Source organism: Pongo abelii, chromosome 3, assembly GCF_028885655.2.
Source record: "Pongo abelii isolate AG06213 chromosome 3, NHGRI_mPonAbe1-v2.0_pri, whole genome shotgun sequence".
NCBI lineage: Eukaryota > Metazoa > Chordata > Mammalia > Primates > Hominidae > Pongo > Pongo abelii.
This window is the reverse complement of record NC_071988.2, coordinates 125,143,570-125,143,799: the sequence shown is the minus strand read 5'-3', so window position 1 is coordinate 125,143,799 and position 230 is coordinate 125,143,570.

Sequence of the window (230 nt, the reverse complement as noted above, 5' to 3'; positions counted from 1 at the left end):
GCATGGTATCTTGTTCAACTTTTCTATGTATCTGAGGCTCAAACCCCATATCCAACATCTGATCAGCTTCTTCTAAAACCAAGTATTCATAAAAGTTTAATCCAATCTTTCCTCTTTCCATCATATCCACTAGATATCCTGGAGTGGCTAGTAACAAGTGCCATCCACATTCTAAGACTCAAATCTGCTGAACAATAACAGCATCACCATAAATCACACAAGGAGGAACT